At 39.8% G+C, this 22,429-nt stretch overlaps 1 protein-coding gene across 9 annotated transcripts in view; it reads right to left on the reverse strand.

Annotated features, from left to right (window-relative positions):
* KLF12 (Kruppel like factor 12) overlaps positions 1-22,429 on the reverse strand; it is a 412,821-nt gene that overhangs the window by 195,050 nt on the left and 195,342 nt on the right. The window contains exon 1 of one of the 9 annotated variants that reach the window (XM_034665292.1): positions 12,712-15,281. The exons of 7 other annotated variants lie outside the window; for them this stretch is intronic. The gene's annotated coding sequence lies outside the window, so the exon portion shown is untranslated. Of the gene's footprint in view, positions 1-9,150; positions 11,707-12,711; positions 15,282-22,429 lie in introns of those variants that run through there. One more of the 9 variants, XM_034665293.1, reaches the window with a different exon arrangement.

Here is a 22,429-nt window from a genome sequence, read left to right on the forward strand (position 1 = left end):
GGGGGAGTGGGAGAGGAAGAAGCAGGCTCATAGCAGAGGAGCCTGATGTGGGGCTCGATCCCACAATGCCAGGATCACGCCCTGAGCCGAAGGCAGACGCTTAACTGCTGTGCTACCCAGGCGCCCCCTTTTATTTATTTTTTTTATTTTTATTTTTTTATTTTTTTTAAGATTTTTTATTTATTTATTTGACAGAGATAGAGACAGTCAACGAGAGAGGGAACACAAGCANCAATGAGAGAGGGAACACAAGCAGGGGGAGTGGGAGAGGAAGAAGCAGGCTCATAGCAGAGGAGCCTGATGTGGGGCTCGATCCCATAACGCCGGGATCACGCCCTGAGCTGAAGGCAGGCGCTTAACCGCTGTGCTACCCAGGCGCCCCCTTTTAATGTTATTCTCACAGATAATTCCTTATTGTGGAAGTACCAAAGATCCAATCCATCAATCACCCTCTGCTACTTTCCGTGAGACGATGATATCACTAGGATTGGTGCAAGTCTTACACAAGGAGAAACCTAAAAATAAGTGCGGTCCAGAAATAGGACCCTGAGTTTGGTTTGTTTTTTTAATGTCGTTTCTTTTGGAGAATCGCTAAGGCATCCATCTGGACAGTCTTCATTAGTTCATCCTAATAGGATACAGCTGCTTTATTCAGATCAGCTCCTCTGCGTGCGCCACTGAAAAATTATCTTTAAAAATTTTTTAACAAAAAAAAAACTGGCCCACAAATCAAGACCTTAAACTTCTTGATCTGTACTAACAAGAGTTTTTATGTAACATGATCTAAAAGAAGATAGCCTCTCACTTGGCCAGTGCCTAATTGCTATATTAATTTTTAAAGCAATACCATTTTTTTAAAAAAGCGATACTGTCTGTGTGTGGCATTTGAGTGTGCCAGAACATGCTGAGACGGTGATGAAGTGATCCTCACATCAAGAGATGGGCAATAAACACTAAAATTAACCACAGCGTCTCAAGTCATATTAATTATGGCATTCCACAAATACATGATAAGCCTGTTAAGTAGAGCAGTACAAGGAAAATAAAAGGGAATGATAAATTTGACATGATATTTGAAAGTCTACTAAAAGGATCAAAATCTGGCCATCTTTCTAGGATATTCATGTTATTACAAAGAGTAATAGGATTTGTATCTAAAGCCAAATTCAACAATAGGACTATATAATTATTTTTTAAAGTTCCGCTATTCACATTTCAAGTCATACAATTCTCACATACGTAGATCAACTGAATTTTAACAATTGGGTATGTGGAAAAGTTAATGCCCCAGAAGTTTCAAAATCTTCCACTGCTCTTGGACTCAGCATATAACACAAGCAAGCTAAAGATATACTAGTGAATATAACAAAGTGGTCTACATCAAGGAGGACCATAACCAGGTATTTTCTAATGACAATTACAACACAGACTATCAGCAACCTTCAAGCAAACCTCTGGAGAGCAGTTAAGGGCAAAGACAAGGCTTGAAAGGCAGACTCAATAGATCAGAAATAAAGTATTCTCAACCATGGACTTTGGGAAAAAATGTCAGTCGTGGTTAAAGGTTCAACATGTTAATTATAGCTATTAAGGGTCATTAATAATACCCACTGTCTTACAGTTGCTCCTAGCACAAATGCAACAAATTTGTTTTGTGGGACGTACAAGTTAATTTATGTAACCATCATTTCCTTCAAATCTCCGAAGCTCTTGGTTTCCTTGGGTTTTTTGATATATAATATAGCAAATGCAGTTTTTATTGGAGAGGATAGAATAAGGTACTATTTAACGTTATCAACCTCACTAAGTGATGGGAAGAGAGCTTCTCATTTGTTTTTTGTTGTTGTAGTTTATTTAATTTTCATTCCATTAGCTCACTGTGAATTCTGGGTCCAAAGAAGCCAAAGGACGTAATGTCAGAAATCCTAACTATCTCTGAGAAAATTTTATCACTTCATTTCAATGATGATCTTAAAAATTACTATACCTACATTCTGGATTATTTATTACAGGGATATCATGTGATTTCAGTGTCTGAGTTTGTACCTGTGTTTATTATGGTACTAGCAACACACTGAGATACGATTTTAACATCCCATCAGTGGGAAAGGAAGGGAGGTAAGCTTAACAGTGATGTCTATAAGCCAAGCACAGGCCGAAGGACCACCCTGGGAGCCAAAATGATGGTCTCCTAGTAGTTCAAATTGAGAAGTGTAACAGGAATATATAGAATTCAATGGCCCAGGATTGTCAGAATCAAAAAGCCTGTGTTTGGGGTGCATGGGTGGTTCAGTCAGCTGGGCGTCTGACTCTTGCTTTTGGCTCAGGTCATGATCTTGGGGCTGAGATTGAGGCCCATGGTAGGCTCTGCTCAGCAGGGAGTCTGCTTGAGATTCTCTCTCTCTTCCTCTGCTCCTCCTCGCCCCCTGCGCATGTGTTCTCCCTCCCCCCCCAAATAAATAAACAAATCTGCCTTAGCAGTCAGGAGCCATTCTTGGCTGACAGCAATTTACATTCAGCAAAAAATCATCATCCATCATAGAAGTGACATTAATTTGAATTTCATAGATTTCTGAAATGTTGATCAAATTTAATTTGCCTGTTTTGTTTGTATGGCTACATGAAGACCTATTACACAAAGGCTGTAAGCCTGTTTTTAATGTATGCTTAATGAAATATTATCAACAAAAAATCACATACGATTTTAGAGATATTGAAGGGTTTTTTTTCTCCATTTAGAAGGAACCCAATCATTACTCATATCTAACCTATTTACTGTTATTCCATTATCCAATCACCTCTGACTTCCAAATAATTGTTTTATATTGTCCAAGTAAAAGGCTTTTGGGTGTTTTTGGTTTGTTTTTGTTTTGTTTTTGGCATAGCTGAAACCTGAGGCAGCACTAAACTTTTTTTTTTAATTTTCATGAGGCTCTGCTGAAATATCTTTCCATCACAGTGAATTGTTCCATCGCTCAATTAGTAACCTAGATAGGTAACAGTACAACAACTTCAGAAATACACAGTGTGGAGTGAAACCAAAGTATCTGTGCCCAAGTCCAAGAATTTCTACAAGTATTAGTTCTTGTAATCTTATCACTGTTAATTTACATTAAAAAGGAAATTCTAATTTCAGAAATCTAATTCCCAATTAATGTAGTAGCTGAACTTATATTGCATTGTCCCCTTTTCATTGTGTCATTGCCATACATACAGAAAAGCAGAGAACACTTGGAAACACTCCACTGAAAGTAGTTATCTTAAACTCTGGTTATATAATAAAACAAACTTTGTAGGCTTAATACATTTTTCTTCAGATTAAACATCAAAAAATTTGTAAATGTTTATAAAGATGAAATCTCCTCAAATTTTCATTTCAATATGGTGCCACCCCCCCCAACCTGATTTATCTAAAATGAAACTTTTTTCACCACAATTATTTCCTCTCACCTTCCCAGCTTTTTTTAAATTCAATTGTTCTAGTCATAAAATCTAGAGTGAAGGTCACTGCTTGAATTGGTCTTTTACCTTCATATCAGATCATTCCTTCATCGAATTAGAATTTGACTCAAAATGGATACTGACTGAATCTTCATCATTACGTTATACCATTAATTCAAGTCACTTTATAACATTATAATTACGCAAACTAAACTCTTAGCTGCTGCCACCAATTCCAGTTTTTTAGTCCCAAAATGCTTTCATAAGAGAAAAAAATAGATTTTTTTTTTTGGACAAATACTGCCATACTCCTATTTTTGTTTACCCTACTTGGGATACTTTGTACAGCCTGAATCTTTAAGCTTAAGTCTTTTACCAGTTCTAAAAATTCTCAGCCAACTTGTTTTCAAGTATTGACTCTCCTTCATTCTCTGTTTTCTTCCTTTTGCAAAGTCTGAAAACAAGTAGATTCAACCACTATTTAACATTTCCATTTCCTTTTCTCTCTGTATTTGTAATGCTTGCAAATATTCTTCCATTCACCAATTCCCTCTTTAGCTCTGACTTTATCTGCTTAACCACCCTATTCCATATTCTATTTTAACAGTGTTTTCCATTTTTAGAGGCTCTACCTGGTTCTCCAGATCTTCCTGGTCATTCTCAAAAGCTGTTTGTTACTTGTTCACTTTTATGGTTCATCTTCTATTTCTTTAAATATGCATACACAGCCATTCTATTTTATATATAGAATCACTCCATCACCTGAACTCCTTAAGTATCTGAATGTTTAGTGTCGCTTTTTCAGCTAATGCTCGTTCAAAATGGTTTGGCTCTCCACAAAGCTGGTGAGAAATGATTCTGGCCTGCTTGATCTCAGCCTGTTCAAATCCCGAAACCTCTACTGGGGATGCTGAAGAGAAGACTTCTGCCGGCTTCCGCTGAGAGTCAGGGTGCTGCTGGCCTGAAAACATTTTAGCCCCCTCAAGTGTGCCAATTTCATGTATCTCGGGTTGAGAACCTTCTTCCGTACTGTTTGCCCAAATCTTGATGCCCTCAGAGCAATGACCATTCCAGTTCTCAGCTGATTCTGAGGCATTTGTTCTATTTAGGCAAAGCAGATGGAGGAGGCATGGACTTCAGAGATTGTCCACTACTTAATCCCCACCAACGCACCACAAATTGTATTTATCAAGGATGCTGTTGGTTTGAAATGATCCGTCTCTCGCTGGAAACCAAATCCGTATTATTTTCTTAAACAGGCACATCGGCCTGCTAATTCTTGCTCTGAAATACTTGATGGCTCTTTTCTCATTAGAACACATTCGTCTTCCCTGCTTGTTGTTCAATCATCTGTTCACATCTCACATCTACCTACAATTCCTCTAGGGGCTTTCGTCCATCCTAATCGAAACAGCCTTTTCAGGTCCCTCCCACTCAGCACCTACTCTGCCTCCTCCTGGAGTCCTACAGCCCTCTCCTGGTCTGGCCTCTCCTCTTCTCTCCTCTCCTCCCCTCTCCTCTCCGCTCTCTAACATCCACCCCATTTTAAAGCCCACTTCACACCTACTTTCCTTCATGAAACTTTTCACGTTCCAACATGTATTTCTCCACACTCTGCAGTTTCTATAGGCTTTTTAATCCAAAACCTAACAGAGAATGATATCGAATCAAGGAATTTTAAAAACATAAAGATCCTTCTAGGTCACCTATTGCAAATTCTAAAACGAAAAACCACCAAGACGCGGAGAACTGTGCCGCAGGACGTCCAGGTGCCAGATGGCAAAGCCCATACTGGCACTGTTCTTCCTCACCGTGCCTAGGCTCTTTTTCATTTCTACTTTGCTGGTAATTCAATGCCTCTTTCTCCCCTCTGAACAAGGGTTCTGCATTCAAGGCATCCCCAAAGAAAGCAAGCCGAAGTGATGACAATGACCCACGGTATCTGGCCCCCTGCCTTTCCCCTAGCAACCAGCAACCTCTCCGGTCACAGCCCTTCCCACCCCTCTCTCACGCTGGCTCTTCTGCCTTAGACACAATGAGCTCTTTACTGTACCTCATTACTGTTTTGTGTTTACTCCTCCTTTAGGCCTTTGTGCCAGCCACCCACGTTCCTGGAAGGATGGTAGTCTAGACACCTGTGTGGCTTCCTGCACCACGTCCTTCAGGTCTTTGAGCAATACTGCCTCACTAAAAAGGCCTGTGCATCTTACATCATCCCTCCTGATCAGTCTTTAATCCCTGTCAATGTTTTCATTGTTCTTTATAGCACACACCATCTGTTACATATTTAGTTGTTGACCTCTCTATTGTCTGCCTCGGTCCCCAAGAAATTAAGTGCATGACTGACTATTTACTTCAATGTTTCATCCCCACCCCCTGAAACAATGTCTGGGACATAGTAGAAGCATAATAAAAATAGTCGCTGAATGAACAAATGAATGAATAGCAACATAGCGCAGTTGTTTGTGTTGGCATTGTGGCCAGGACCACAGCGTAAGATCACACAGAGCTTACTCCTACAGAGCTCACGGTGCAGGGGAAAGCAGATCAATTGTAAGCCCTTGATCAGGAGACCCGGGATTTACATGTGAGATCTTTCATGGTATTACAAAATCTTTGGGAAATAAACTTAAAAGGTTACCTCCCACCTTCCCAAAGAATCCCAAGTAAAATTTGTGCAAAATGTTCAGCTAACCTCTGTTCCCACCACCAGTGGGAGAGCACAAGTATCTCATTTTTGAAGCAATTCTACTTGTTACTAGGTTTTTGCTTCTTCATATATACCAAACTTGACTTCCTGTAACTTCCGAAGTTTGTACTAATACTACCTTCTGAGCTACATATAATGAAATATGCATGAAATAAATGTATAATAAACTTCAAAAAATATGTAAACTGGTTGCATCTCCTCATATATCTGTTTCTCTGTGAGCTAAATACTCCGTTACCTCAGTAATGTTTATATGGGATGATTTTCAAATTCCTCACCTGGCCACTTGAATCTGAAGAGATTCCACTTTCCTGAAGTAAAGCATGCTGCCCTAATATGACAGATGTAGCATTTCCAGCCCAAAGCCAAAGACATTGTAAGAGTCGTGATAGCCCGCCCAGCACTCAACACAAATCTACACACGGTGAACATCCATTATGTCTCAGACACGACTTACTTCTGGGCACGCAAACAAACAAAACTTGATTATTGATGTTTAACTATCTATAAATCTACTTGTGTTACTCTTACTCAGTCTCCATTTTTCCATCTTAAAATGCATCAAAGGAAGTTTCCTTTATGATTTTCTTAAATGGTTTGCTGAAATCCAAAAGCCTTTTGGTATTTCCTTGATCTACTATTCCAAGAATCTTTTCCACCAGATTATTTTGTGTATCATCACCCTGTACTTGTATAGTCTTTATAAATTATCAATTTTCAAGCTGAAAGATTTCAAACTTTTTTCTTTGGATGTATCCAATGGCTCGGCAATGCGATGAAAACGTCAGTTATGAGCCCCAGTTACAAAAGCGTAATCAGAAGCTCACAGAGATCCCCCTAGTTAGGTGTATAGTTAGTATGAAATTCCAAGGCATTCAATTCCTCATTTGAACTACGTCTCCTCCACCCTGCCCAGCTTCTGAGCATGCCCCATTAACACAATCTATTCGTACTGTTCTTCAAAAACAATTGTCAGGGACTGACAACAATTGAAATATTCTATAGTTTTGGAATCCATGCATTTGAACTTTTTGGAAAGGCAGAACATTTGATAGTACCCAAAGCAGATTTAATCCTGCCTTTCAGTCTTCACATGTTCTAACAGACAAATGTCTAAATACATTGGGCACAATTCTGTAATCAAAACATGAATGTAACACTATTTAATAAACCAAAGCTCCAGATTGTTCTGCTACTTGTATGAAGGCAGCTTGAATCTTAGCCACAAATTTTTTAGCTAATGGGAATACTGAACTACATCACAATGAATTCAAACTCTTGACTCTTAAAAAAAAAACAATAACTCAGAATAGTTAATAAGAGACAAGAGGATAAGGTAATAGTGGTACCTGAATGAGAATTTAAAAAAAAAAACTCTTGGCTTATTAAAATGAAAAAGTTACATTAATAAGTTATTTCAACTTTTGTTCATAAGGTTGATATAAGATGTTAAGAAGGAATGGTCCCAATCTAATAATATAAATTCAGTGAACTTGCAAGACGATCTTTGAAAATGTGATTTAATGCAATTCAGGGCCTCAATGTTGCCCAAGCCTCCAACAGATTAACAGCCAAACACATTCCTACAGTCAGCAACAGAGAAACACTTACAAAAAGAGTGGATTTTGAGTTCACAGAAATGTTCTTGAAAAAGTGCATATGTAATGAATTTCTATAACTTGGAAGATATTCATTCATTTATTCTAATGGAAAATTAGTTAAAAAAAGTTTTTTAAAATAGACCTAGAATATAATAAATACATCAGGAATTAGAGAAACGAGGAAAATATTCAGATAATGAGAAGCACAACAAACATTCTACCAAATCTTGCCCTCCCTATGTTTTGAACCACAGAAATGGACACGGCGTGTTCATGCTTTCATTCTAGGACTCTTATTTCAAACCTTTTAAATATAACTCTCTTTTGTAGGTCAGAGGCCCTATGGGTTGCTCCAAGGCCTCTATTTCTTTCCTAGTTTTAGGAGGTGCAATGATTTAGGGTAGGATGTGTCCAGGGTGTTGTGTTTTTTGCCTCAGGTGGGGTTCTGCTGAAGTCCTAACTACTTCCTGTTCCTTCACAAAAGCTCCCTAAAACATAGCTTCTAAAATACCTTCTCAGAAAAATGCTAGTAATTGTTTAATTAACAAGGGCTACTAAAGCTATTACTGTTTAGTGTTCTTTTTCTCAGTTCATTATGTTGCAGTCTGTTCATTTTTCTTCCATATGTCATTAAAAATTTACCATGGCTTATCAGCCCATAAGGGTTAACTCCCACTGAATGGTTTTCCTTTAAGCAATTCCCAGGAGAAAATACAAACTTAAACACTCCTTTATGGATCCTGTTTTGGCTTGAATTGTGTCCCCCAAAAGGATATGCTGAAATCCTGGGTACCTCCAGTACCTCACATGGTGACCTCATTTGGACACAGGGTCTTTCCAGATGTGGTTAAGATGAAGTCCATACTAGAGTAGGGCAGGCCCTTAACCCAATATGATTGGAATCCTTAAAACAGAGAAGGAGACACAAATACAGAAATACAAAAGGAGAAGACAGAGACAGGGATTGAAGTCATACCTCTAACAAGGGCCAAGGAACGCCAAGGACTGCTGGCAAACACCAGAAGCTAAAAGAAGTAAGGAAGGATTTTCCCGTATGGGTTTCAGAGGGAGCATGGCCCTGCCAACAGTTCTAATTTTGGACTTCTAGCCTCCAGCTAGCCAAATATCTGTTGTTTCAAGACACGAAGTGTGTGGTGATCTCTGAAGGCAGCCCTGGAGAAAACTAGTCCATATATTAACTTATACACCACATTTCCATCTTAACTCAGTCTTTTCTCTCTCCTTCATTGTCTTACCTTCCTCCTATGGTGCCCAGCTACCACCCTGCCCTCCTCGCAGCATGAAGCCCTGTGCCGCCTCCTCTTTGTCATGTTCTCCCTCCGTCTCCTGAACGTCCTCCCTCCGCTTTTTCACTTCGACTGAGCGTTCAAAACTCACCTCTTATGTTATCTTCTCCATATAACCGTCCTTCATCTCCTCCCAGGCTGCGCTCTGTGCTGCGCTTCTGTTTTCCCCAAGCATAACACACACTTCGGTGACACATGCCCCTCTTCTCCACTAGACAGCAAGCCCTTCAATTTCAGGGACTGTTTCTCATCATCGTAAGCCCAGGACCAAACTTCACGTCGGGCTCACAGAATTCATTGCACCACTGAACTACTCCTATTTTTCCTTTCTTCACACTGCCTCCTCCCTATGCATCACTTAATCATCAACTTAGAATTTAGCAAACAATGTTAGGGTTTCCTTCGAAAACGTGTAATTCTAGGAAAAGCCCACTGATGCAACACTTGAGAGCCAAAGCCCTGCTCCAGGAACCTGGGCTGTTCCTCAGGTTTGCCATAATTTTAATCCTCTCCTATAAATCATGGTCTGTATTCCATTCAGGTTTAGACTGCCATGCTGTTAATTAGCAGGCAGGCCCATGGAAGAAGCATTCTGAGTCTAAGAACAAATGTGCGAATCACTTCCTTCCGTCATTACCAAGACAGAACTGTCACCCCTCTGGCATGTGGAAACCCCTCCCAACAGGAACCTGCAGGTCTTCTCCTAATTCAAGAAAGTGTTTCTGGATTCGCTTTTTTTGTTTTTCTTCTCCAAGGACTCCACAGAGCCATAAACTAGATCCTCTTTGCCTAGCTTTTACTTCAACGCCTTTCTGCAAGACCACTTTTACCGTCATCTTATTTTCTTTCTTTCTCTTACTTGCCTACATTTCTTTGATGCCCCTGAATCTGCTCCCCCTTGAACATCTTGGAATTCAGTCTTTACTGCTTACAATTTTACATACTTTTTCCATTTCCTTCCTAAGTTCAATTAAATTGTATTTGCCCTCTTCCTGTTTTTAATCCATTTCTATTCTTAAATTTAAAATTGTGCCTTAAGGGTATTCCCCTCCCCCCTTCCCCAGTCCCAAATAATTGTTTGTAGTGTTGCTACAGTCTTCTCCTGCTTTATGGTTGGCACTGTGAGGGGAATTCTCGTTGGCTGACAGATTTTGAACTCCCATTTTGTTTTCTTCTTAAAATAGTTCTGAAGCCTGCTTACCACTGCATTTCATGAGCAAGGGTGAGGATAATTTGGAGTGCTTCATTTAACTGTGAGGTTAAGAGTGCCCTCTTCTGTTAGTGTAAAAAAATGTAGCCTCATTAATACGTGGTTCATGGGGTATGATGTGCAGCAGGGCTTGGTGTTTTCCATTTACTTTTTAGGCTTTTTATGTCTTTCGGGATCATGTCTTTCGGGATCATAAATTCCCCTCCTGCATCTTTATGCTTTCACCAGAGAGTTCCCAACAGTAAATTTCCAATTTTATCCTCTGTATTGGTTTTCTTTTGATGTGATAACAAATCACCAGAATTGTAATCGTTTAAAACAACAGAAATTTATATTCTCTAGTAGTTCTGGAAATCACAACTCCAAAATAAGTCATACGTGGTTAAAATCAAGGTGTCAGCAGAGCTGGCCCATTCTGGGAAGGCTCCCGGTGAGAATCTATTTTTACTCTCTTCCAGCTTCTGGGGGCTACTGGCATTCCTTGGCTTGTGGCCACATCCCTCCCATCTCTGTTCCAATCTCTGTTCCGTGTCCTCACACTGTCTTCTCTGCAATGAAATCCTATCCTGCCTCCCTCTCAGAAAAGCACTTGTGATTTCACTTAGGACTCATCCAGATAATCCAGGATCACCTCCCCTTCTCAAGCACCTTAGGGTAATCACATCTACAGAGTCCCTTTTGCAGGCAACAAGGTATCATGCACAGGCTTTAAGGTCCTGGACGTGGACGTCTTCAGGGGCCAATATTCAGCCTCCTGCTCTTCCCCTGATATGCTGCCCTTCCAAGGCTGCTTGCATGGGTCACACTGCCATTCCAGATCCTTTCCCTACTGTCAGTCTCTGATCTACTCAGGCCTCTTTTTAAGTAGATTTGAATTTAGGACTGATTTTCTCCGTTGATGGGTGAGTTTTAGTTCAATTACATCTTCCCTTTTCTGTGTAATTTTTCCAAAACCCCAGTTCTCCACAAAGGCTTGAAGGTAACTTAAGAAATATCTTTTCTAGAAATTGGCATCTACGTTTCTGCTTACAGGTAAGTTGAAGTTCGTAGTGTTCTCTCTCTTCCTGCCTAGGAAGGCCTAAAGTATAGGGTTTTACAGTTTTATCTGTTGTCATTGATCTACATAGATTTTTAGATGATGTTTGGAGTAATTTGACTGCCATAATTAAGAAGGATAAATCCTGTGTGAAACAGGCAAATAAATAGTATTCTAATTTGGGACAGATCTATTACCTACACAGAAAGGGCTTTAAAAAGGTAAGGATTTAACTAATGGCTAAAATTCCCATAGAAATAACAACCAGTTAAACTACAGAGTTATTGGATTTCAGAACTGGCACAGACCACAAGGACCAAAGCTGTCCAACATCTAGTCAATATCTCTATCTGGCTATAGCAGAAGAGCCAAAGACATTCTCTCCTCTGTGAGAATCTACCCTTCAACATCTCCTAAACCAAAAAAGAAGTTAAAAAAAAAAAAATCAAGGGGCGCCTGGGTGGCACAGCGGTTAAGCGTCTGCCTTCGGCTCAGGGTGTGATCCTGGTGTTATGGGATCGAGCCCCACATCAGGATCCTCTGCTATGAGCCTGCTTCTTCCTCTCCCATTCCCCCTGCTTGTGTTCCCTCTCTCGCTGGCTGTCTCTATCTCTGTCGAATAAATAAATAAAATGTTTTAAAAAAATCAAGAATGAAATTAATTTGTCTTTGCCTCCTACCTGTTTATAAAATAGAAATCATAATATTTAAGTAAGAATCATTTAGGAAGTATTATGACGGATGAGCTAGAATGTGCCAGTTACTTTGTAATTGAAGTCTTAAGTACTGTCATTTAACTTTGATGTGAGGGTGATGATGCAAAGCTTTAGTGACAAGCTGTGGTCATATAAAGTAATATATTAGTATTTAGCAAAGAAATGGAAGATAAAGTATCAGGATATCTGCATCTTGCTATTAGTATTCTAGGCTGTAGGTACAGAGATGACTTTGAGATCTCGTGATAATGTAATTGCTTTTATTTGACTGTTAACATCATCGGTCCCCAATTAACAGGTATAAAAACACATTTTCAGAGCAATAAGATATTGTCAGCAATTCTTCTGAAGGTAGGAACATGTACACTGGTAGTCCCTGGGCTCCTACTGCACCCGACTGAGTCAAACAATGGTCATATCATTAAAAAAAGCTCTGCAACTGACTACGGTCCAAATTTGAATAAGCACCACCAAAAATAGACCATCCAAGGTCCAGCACAGGTTGCACACCAAGTACCTGATTGATCCTGCCTTAAAAACAAACAAAACAAACAAAAAACTCCATTTTCTTAGTGTCCACTTTATATGCTAGAAAAATGATTATTTTATAAGTGCTATTAAAATAGCCAATATATAGCATTCTTACGCAGACGTGGCCACTTAACACGTTAATAAAGCTCGACACCTTACCTGGTGCTATTCCCTCAGCTTAGAATGATTCCTCTTGTGCCTACACTGACCCTTTCAAGGTCTGTATCCGTTGTCACCACTCTGAAGCTTTTCCAGATCTTCTGAAACAGATCAGTCCGTGGAAAGATATGTCTTATTATTTTTAAATACCCATACTTCTGTACTTCCCGGTACTGCTCATCACACACTCATGTGACGGCAACACGAAGGTATATTTAAGAGCCTGGCTTGTGGTTTGTACTGGGCACCTTGGTGGCCTCTGCTGTTCATGTGTAGTTCTCACAATGACTGGCGTATCTTTCTTCACATTCAGTTTCTTTAAGGAAGAAAAGGATAACACCTAACCTTCTGGGTTTGCCAGAATTAAATGAAATAACATACGTAAAACAGTAAATCTAGCAAATAAGTAATCAATACATGTTAGCTAATATTACTCTTCCTGCTGCAATCTCCTTCTGTTTTCAAATGTAAACTTTCTTCATGTAAGAGACTACATATTATGTGGTCTGTGTCCCTAAAGCTCCTAGGACAACGTGTGGCAGAGAACGGGTATTCAGAAGGCATTTTTTAAATGAAACTGAATGAAAAATATTAATCAGAAAACATTTGCTGAGCTTCTCCACTGTGAAGGCACAGTAAGAGATGAAAAGGGCAGTTTCTGACCTTCATTTTAAGTCTTTAAGAGCTTAGTCTAGTTAACAAACTTAAGTCTAGTTAAAGGGCAGTTCATCTTTAAGTGTTCAGGTACCAGTTAAGAATATATATGTATATATACTTCCCTCACAAGTTGAGTGAAAAGGACCAAATGTGAATGCTGACTTGGCAAACACAATTATAAATGAGTTGAACTTAAAACTTATTTTTCCTTCCTTCGTTTTTTCCAAATAGACTTCCCTCCTCAATTCTTCGTATTTCTTACTCCTACTCAAATTTTTGTTTCCATGGCAATATGTTTCCACCTTGAAATTCCATCACTGGAATGCCTACATTTGGTCTACAACTATTTCTGCTGCTCTCCCTTTTAAATTGCCCCTAGAAACATCCCTTCTCGCCCATGATGGAGATGAACTACAGAAACGCCTGCCAACCTAAGGTACACGGCTCACCTCAGCCCCTGAACCGTACAAGAGTCTGGACAGAGGACTATTTAAGGTGTATTTTCATACTTGATAACAAAAGAAATACAAAACAGACTCTGGGATGTGAACTGCATTTGATTCAAGCTTCTTCGGATTCAAGCACTTTACCCATTACAAAGAGAACATTTAGAGAACTACTTAACAATCAAAACCAGAAAAAAGAAAGACTGCCAGTAGAAGAATTATCCAACAAGGACTCATTTCCTACCACCTGATCCTGAGTTTGGCTAGACACAGGATTTCTCCTGCCAGAACCTCACAATTGTTAAGGGAACCCTAATTGCTACTGAGGCTTTCCACTGATGTGCTCTAAACCCCACTCCTTCCTATTAGACTCTTTAATGCTGCTTGATTTACTCTTAATTCCTCTATTTTGAGTTGTGCTGCCAAAGTCCTGAAGATCTGAAACACACCATTACCTCTGAATAGATGAATAGATTTGACAATTCTGAAAAACCGATGAGATTCCGGAGAACACCTGCAAAATGCCACAAGCTAAATGGGTGCCCTCTAATCAAACTACTGGTAGCGACTCAGAGAGCAGCTCTTCCCCTGAGCTTTGGAGAGCCAATGGAAGTCCTTGTGACTACCCCGGGAGTGCAGCCCAAGTTGAAGGAGGCCCTCAGATGCCAAAAGGTCACTTTTAGAAAAACTCACAGTTGACAAGGAAATCATAGGTTAGGTTCTGATGTTCCTTCACGAATTCTAATGCAGAAAGCTCCTCACTAAAGAGCCACTCAAGAAGTACCATGAAAATTCTAGGATGGTTATCCACAAATGGGATCAATACCCCAGAAAATTTGTAGATCCCGTGACAGAGTTCTGATTGTTTAGGAAGACCTAACACTGACCAGACCGTAAGGACTCACGAGTATGATCTCTCTAGCCTACTCAGAGACAACTGATTTCCTCTGCTGACCCTGCTTATCTTCACACCGGGAAGGAAACTATCTTTCTCTAAATCCTAAATCTACAACAGAGTACTTAGAAACGAAATGAACCTATTTTTCAAAAAGCCTAAATTCCCTCAACATTCAAAATTCTCTAAAATTAAAATTGGCTACACGTCATTTTGCAGCTTGCCCTAATGGGCCAAATGATCGTGTTTATTTGATTGTTGTACTTTACTCATCTTTAATTTCTAGCTACATCATTAATATAACACACCATACTGTTATGAATTAATCTTTAACACTGCATTTGAATGCAAACCAGAATTCTGGATATTGTGATCAATATGCCATGAAAAGCAAATAACTCCCCAAGGATTTGCAATGTTGACAAGCAAACGTTTTCATCCCTCACCTGAGACGTGCTCTAGTAGCTCAGGGTTGCACTCCAACAGACTTGGCAGATCCTTAGATTTTAAACCCTTCTCTGGGGGCGCCTGGGTGGCACAACGGTTAAGCGTCTGCCTTCGGCTCAGGGCGTGATCCCGGCGTTATGGGATCGAGCCCCACATCGGGCTCCTCCGCTATGAGCCTGCTTCTTCCTCTCCCACTCCCCCTGTTTGTGTTCCCTCTCTCGGTGGCTGTCTCTCTCTCTCTGTCGAATAAATAAATAAAATCTTTTAAAAAATAAATAAATAAATAAATAAATGAATGAATGAATGAATAAACAAATAAACCCTTCTCTGAGCGACAACCAAGCTGATTGGTACCATCAATTCTGTATTGCTTACGAATCCTTCTCCCCTAAATTTCCTCACTATATGGCAAGGAAGGAAGTCCAGCCAGCAGCAGAAGTCACTCCAGATTCCACTGAGGGATTTTACTGTCAGGACATACCCCATTCTCCTCCCAGGGACTACTCTGATGGCATCGTTTCCCTTTCAAATTCAGCAAAATGAAAGTTTAAAAAGTCAGTTCTAGGGGCACCTGGGTGGCTCAGTTGGTTAAGCGTCTGTCTGCCTTTGGCTCAGGTCATGATCCCAGGGTCCTGGGATCGAGTCCCACATCGGGCTCTCTGCTCAGCGGGAGCCTGCTTCTTCCTCTTCCTGCCGCTCCCACTGCTTATACTCTGTCAAATTAACAAATAGAATCTTTTAAATAAAATAAGATAAAATAAAATGCCTGTTCTAAAAAATACAGCGCTGCCAATACTGTGAGATGTATTTGGTGTTTGTGCATACAAATTTATTTATGTATAAAATAACAATATGTATATTTTTATGAATATACATATATGCAAGTATATGTACATAGATTTATATTTTCTGCTTATATGTATACGTTTATAAATATATATTACATATGATAACTAAAAACATACATATACATGTAGTCTGAGTGTGTGTGCACACACATGTACACATTTTTAAAAACACACTGACACCTACGTGGAGGTGAGCTGCCTTACGGGCCAGGCACAGCAATGTGCTGTTCAAGGAAAATTCCAGTCCAGTGTTCAAAAATTAATTCAGATATTTAGTCAAGCCTCTCAGCAAAAAATTACAATGTGATTGTAATGCACAATCTACATTCTAAAATGCCCTTTTCCCCATTTTCAAAATTTGAAACACTTGGCAGATCTATCCCTTCCCCCCCACCAAACTTCTTAACTCTCTACCCAAACTTGTCAGAGATTTTTTTGGCTCTTGGGCTCAATCTCCCTACCCCCAACACCACACACTCTTTCAAAATCAGTTATTCTCTTATTTAGCAACCGTTCTCTGCCCTTTCCAAAACAAATCAGAGCCCTCTGGATTTCCTGCTTTTTCACTTCTACCTGCCCCAACATCCTCAAACAGTCATCTTTCTCCTGTGATCCGCATTCTGTGTAACAACCTACAACAACAAAGAAGCTGGCAAAAAAAAAAAAGAGAGAGAGAGAGAGGCTATAAATACTTACACAGTAATATGTTCTCCTATCTCATACGTCTATCAGAAAATATGCTTAAGATAGTTTTTTTTCATCATCTAAGAACATTCTGGAGTTTTGACATCAAATGGACACGTACACATTCTGCAACTTAGTTCCTCAACTGAAAATGTTACAAGAATCAAATGAAAACATATATGATAAAAGACTACAAGGATCTGTTAATTAACACTGTTCTCACCTGGCCTCTTATCTCCTAACATGAACTCAAGTTTTTAGCTTGAAAAGTTTTAAAGTAACCTGGGGACTTTAAAAGTACTTTCCCTAGAGACTAAATAACACACATATTGCAAACCCATAAGGTAAGCTTTCTGGATACCATGCCTCTCCAAATTATTTCAGCCACCCTCTATACTGTACTCTCAGGACAAAGGACGGATCAAAAAAAAAAAAACAAAAAACAAAACAAAACAAAACAAAAACCTGTTAAACCTCTACGATCACACCTGTAAGTTATGAAGATAAGAGGAGCTTCAGAACCTGTGGGCTTCTGTTATGTGCCTGGAGGACCAATAGATAGCATTATGTTTTCAACTGCACAAAACTTTTTCCCCATAAGGGAGATATACATTTTAAGCACTGCAGAGAATTGAGGGACATCTAGTATTGCATGAAGTTATTTTTTGGTACCTAGTTCCCATTTAACTGAATGAATTTTTTGTCCAGTTTCAACTGCATTGTTTTCCATGTAAATTGCTATTACCTTCAAGGAGTAAAAGCTTCATATTCTACATCTGCCAAAAATTACTTGATTCTTTCCAGTCCTTGTCTTAAAGATTTTACCTATGAAGTGAAGGTCAATGTTGTGTTTGCAATTTTTTTTCCCTCAATGCTCTATGTTGGAAATCCTACAGATATTCTCCTGGTATCATAAATAGATCACTCATGTATTTCAAATATACTATAGGACTGAGGATGAGCTTAACATCTCTGTATCCAAAGACCAGTAAAATCAAGAAGCTAGATTATTGTGTAAAAGTTTTAAGGTATCTGATTAACAAAGGGCTTGCCAGGATTTTCCTCAATGATCCTAATTTTCTTTTTTTTTTTTTTTAAAGATTTTATTTATTTATTTATTTGACAGAGATAGAGACAACCAGCAAGAGAGGGAACACAGCAGGGGGAGTGGGAGAGGAAGAAGCAGGCTCACAGCGGAGGAGCCTGATGTGGGGCTTGATCCCATAACGCCGGGATCATGCCCTGAGCCGAAGGCAGGCGCTTAACCGCTGTGCCACCCAGGCACCCCAATGATCCTAATTTTCTTAAAAATCCAGACAACAGCAGTACTGTTCTCACCTCCAGATCATCTCAGCATGGCTTAATAATACCAAGGGAAAGAGGTCACCAGTTATCCCCTATCTCCAAAGAGCATTCATAAGTTAGGGCTGTTCTACTGTGGCTACACAGAAAGTCACTTGCCAGGGATTAAAAGCAAAATAGAGAATTAGGCTATTATTATTTCTATTATTTAGACAGGCTGATAATTAAGTTGACTTTTAAGTTAATATTCAACTGTCACATATGCTCATCTCTGATCGCTAAGGAGTGACAAAGGCAGATACACTGCTAGAAATGAGAGATTGGGTTTTGGAAAGAAGGAGGGAAAGGAAGAGAGGGGAAGAGTGTGACATGGGTCTTGTCAGATCTTATAAAATATGTTCCTCTGTTTGTTGGAGGGAAGAAGGGCGGGACGTGATCCATCTTCTCTTACAGTCAGGAGGAAGGCAGGCTCTTCGGACCACCCACGCCAGAGATGACAGAACTGGGATTCTATGGGGCAATACCATGACACTGTGTTGAAGAACCATAAACACAGAATCTTAGATTTCTAGTCAGGCTGAGTGAATTCCAATGAAACGAGCATTTGTTGAGAGCCTACTTTATGCATTGTCATAGGGGCTGTGCAAGGCGTCAGCTAACCCAAAAAACCCCCAGTTCAAACTTAAAAAAATAAAAAAGAAATAGAAACTGGCAACTCTTCAGATAATTAGAAAAAAATTACCCTAGGAAAATCATGCGCTAGGGCTCCTGATTGGCCAGGAGAGCACAGAGTGAATATTAACCCCAAGGCCCCCCGGCAGGGGAGCTTTATGCAGCCCCCAGCAGCCCCCAAAGGCCCTGCCGCCAGCCTTTCAGAGGTGAGCTCGGAATCCGACACCACAGTCTCACTGCAATAGCAAGTCTCAGTCTGCACAAAAGATGTGGGATCTTCAGAGACATTTAAATGCCAATTTTCATGCTTCCTCTTCTAAGTTATGGCACTTATAACATCAATATTTTAAACAGTTCAAGTATTTTTTAACTTCTAAATGAGTCATTCACTCTCTTAGCAGAGAAGAGGTAAAATAAAATGTCAATGACTAAAATGTGAACTCCTTCTTCAAAGATAGAGTTAAGTACATTTCTCACGATTCAATGGTAATTGGCTTAGAACTTGAAAATACAATGGCACACCTGACACTGGGAATTCACTGGGCTCCACAGGAATCCAAAGGCTGCCGGAGAAAGTGGACCCAGTAGGATGGGAATTACACTTACTCTACTTAGGCAATTTCCTCACAACTCTCACTGAGTTTTAAACGAATTATTTGTGCTATTCAGAATTCACGTGCATCTCCTCATCAATTCTGGGTACTAACAATTGCTGAGATGTCTCCAGACCGCAGCGCCCGTGGACTCCCCAGACCAGCCCGGGGCAGACTGTCCCACAGGGTCGCGGCCACCACGTGAAGCCTTCCATCGCTCCATGACAGAAGGGAGCTTCTGTGGTTTAGATGGTGGCACCTTCGAAGTCACAGTCACAAGAAGCCTAGTGAGAAGTCAGAACCTCAGTCTGGATGAGGGGTTCTCAAAATGCTGGAAGCATGAGAATACTCTGGGTGATGTGCTTTACACCCAGGTTCCTTTTTCCTGTTCCCAGAGATTCTGGGGGCAGGAACCCAGGAAATTGTGCAGCCGTGGGCAGCAGAGCACACTCTGAAAAGCGCTACCTTCCATGCCCCAGGTTTTCAAGTCCTGAGGTGAATACCCTCCCCGCCATTCAACTTGGCTCACAATCTGATCATCAATGTCAAGCAAGAACACCTACATTCTCTGGGCATCCCTTAGAAACAGTTATCCAACCGTTAAGAAAAACTTAATTTTTCAGTTTTCCGATGTGAAAAATGATGATTACAATACTTGTTCTATTCCACCTCCTCACTGAATTGTAACAAACATCAAATAATAATGCACAAAGAAGTGCTCTGAGGCACGCAAAGGATAGTCACAAGATGTAAAACGGTACTCAGGTAGGGCACGCCCAACTCTTTAAATAATAAAGCACATCAGTACATAACCAAGTGTAAAATCCTAAAACTTGGATTATACATATAACTTCATTCTTTCAGGGTTCTCCCATGTAGAACTTTTCCATGTCCCTCCCCCCTCAGTTTTTATTTTAATGAGTGAATAAATAACTAGGAACCAAAGATGTTGTACAAGGATCACTTATTTTGCAAAACTAATCAGACTAAATCACTTTTAACTCATCAAAGACATAAAACAAATGGTTTCGTTTTAAGAACATGTCATTTCTCCGCTTGAATTACCCAAATAGTAGTAGCTCTGCAGAATCGGGCTAAATTCACTGCACATCTACAGTAGGGAATGGTTTCAGTAAAACAAGAGTGTCTCTAGACTCACACACCATTGGAAGACTCTAACTGAGAACATGACGGAGCAGCACTCAAATAACTCTCTGGGGCCATAAAAATAATGGGCCCAAAGTAATCCCATGGATTATTCTCAGAGTGTTACACAGAATTACAATGAAATCATATTAGATAAATGAAATGGTATAAGGAATCTGAAAGGGTGTGAAGCATGAAACTCAAATGTCTAACCACTTAACTATAACACAGCTTTTATGTGAACAAATATCAATAATTCCAAATTTATCTAAATGAATTCTGGAACAGCAGAACAGGCTTGAAAATTCAGTACCATAACAAGAAGCGGGGAACAGCACAAATGAGAAGGTTTGGAAGAGAAGGAGAGAAACCAATATGTCAGCTAAGAGTGAGGAAAGGCCCAGAGACAATGTATCACCCCCGCCCACACACACACACACAAACAAAACAACAGTAGTAGGGCCAACATTCTTCCCTTACATGACAAGTGACAGAGCTCTGTTGTCCAAACAAAAGGATGAATGACACCCTCTTTTAATCTGCTCTCTAATGGCAGCCTATACAAGAATAAGTCCCAGTCCCATCAATGTTCTTCCACACTCCACCCACCCAAGACTGTCTTTTTCGTCTTCTCTATACCTGCTCTCCAAACTCTTCCATCAAGACTCAGTTCCACTTCCATCCCTATCATCAGGTCATCATTTCCTTGTCCCACTAACATACATCACTGAAATCCATGATGATTTCTGGGGACCCTGTCTGACCGCAGCTCTACCAAATACCCTAGACTGTATACAGTACATATCGGCACTTGAAATATGCATACAGTTCAACACTAGCTGAAGGCTAAGTATTGGAAGGCCTGGCTTATAATCTCACAACTGCCGTTGATTATATCTGGGCTCTAGGCAAGTGACTGCATTCTTGTGTTGCCAATTGTTCATGTGAAAAATGGTAATCACAATTCCCTATACCATCTTTTCATTACATTTATGCAAACATCAAACAATAACACATAATAAAGTACTCTGAATTATGCAGGGGATCCATACAGAGGCAAAGCAGTGCTCTGCCACCACTCTTCTTTGGACTACAAACTCAGAAGAAGAAAATACATTTCTAACACCAAAGAATGCAAGGCTAGATTAACCAAATCAGATTCAGTCAACTTTATCATTAGACAATACTATTCAATAAATATTTTTCATGACAATTAATGAGAATGATTCTTCAAGACCTGCAAAAATCAATGATTTCCCACGATTATTTCACCTAGGATATTTCTAGCATTTGTTAACTGGCAACCTAGTATTACAGAAAACATCTTTTCTTTTAAGTTCAAACACAGCTGGTTCTGACACTGAGAAGCAGCTTGATCTTGGGAGAAGTTACTTAAGCATTGTTAATTACAACTGGCCTCACTCATAGAGATGATCAGTGTAGGATTACCAGGAGCGTTTGAAGAGATGATATAAATGATCAGACACATTGTGTCGGTGTCCTTAAATGCTACCCTTCATAGCAATTCCTGTTGGGATATTTAATAATCATCTTCCAAATAAACTGGGGAGAGGGGTTCCTTCACGTTAGGCTACTGCCTACCTAGATCCCTAACAACTTGCACCATAAATGGTTGAGACTGAATTCACAAATGAATGTGATTGAAATCAAAGTTAATACACATAATGCAATTTGAGCTCAATTAAGTGCTAAATTAGATGGCTAGTGACGACAGGTTAACTCCATAAAAGTGCAGAGAAGAGAGAGATCAATGGGGATATACTTCATGGAAAAGAGATGTTGTCCTGAGATGTGCAGGATAACCACGACCAAAATCAGCTACAGGAACAGACAGGGTATTAGGATGAAGCAAAAGCAAGCAGCTAGCAAATATTATATATATTAACTCCTTTATTTCCCAGGAAACCCACAGGATAGGGACTACTATAATTCCCATTTTATAGATGAAGAAACTGAGATAGAGAGAAATAAAATAACTAGCTTGCTCAAGTCACAGAAAAAATGTTG

The sequence above is a fragment of the Ailuropoda melanoleuca genome, chromosome 7, assembly GCF_002007445.2.
Source record: "Ailuropoda melanoleuca isolate Jingjing chromosome 7, ASM200744v2, whole genome shotgun sequence".
Classification (NCBI taxonomy): domain Eukaryota; kingdom Metazoa; phylum Chordata; class Mammalia; order Carnivora; family Ursidae; genus Ailuropoda; species Ailuropoda melanoleuca.